The following is a 340-nucleotide window of genomic DNA, read 5'->3' on the forward strand; positions in this document are numbered from 1 at the left end:
ATTCCCCGGACTGGCAGAACGGGAAAGCCAATTCCATCAGCGGGCACCCTTGTCTTCTCCTGCTGGTCTAACCTGATCCAATAGCTGCACTCCTGTTCCAGCTCTGTTTTTACATGATCCTCTTCTGTTACCATCCAGTTCCTTTGTCCCCATGGTTTCCAAATCCCTTAGATCTGTGCTGTCCTGGTACACTAAGCACCCCTTTATCTGGAAAGACCATCTTTGGGGAGAGTAAGGAGAGGGGAGAGTGGGGAGAGTGGGGAGAGTGAGGAGAGTGAGGAGAGTGAGGAGAGTGAGGAGAGTGGGGAGAGTGAGGAGAGTGGGGAGAGTGAGGAGAGTG

This window comes from Nanorana parkeri, unplaced genomic scaffold (genome assembly GCF_000935625.1).
Source record: "Nanorana parkeri isolate BGI_ZX_2015 unplaced genomic scaffold, ASM93562v1 scaffold2731, whole genome shotgun sequence".
Taxonomy (NCBI): domain Eukaryota; kingdom Metazoa; phylum Chordata; class Amphibia; order Anura; family Dicroglossidae; genus Nanorana; species Nanorana parkeri.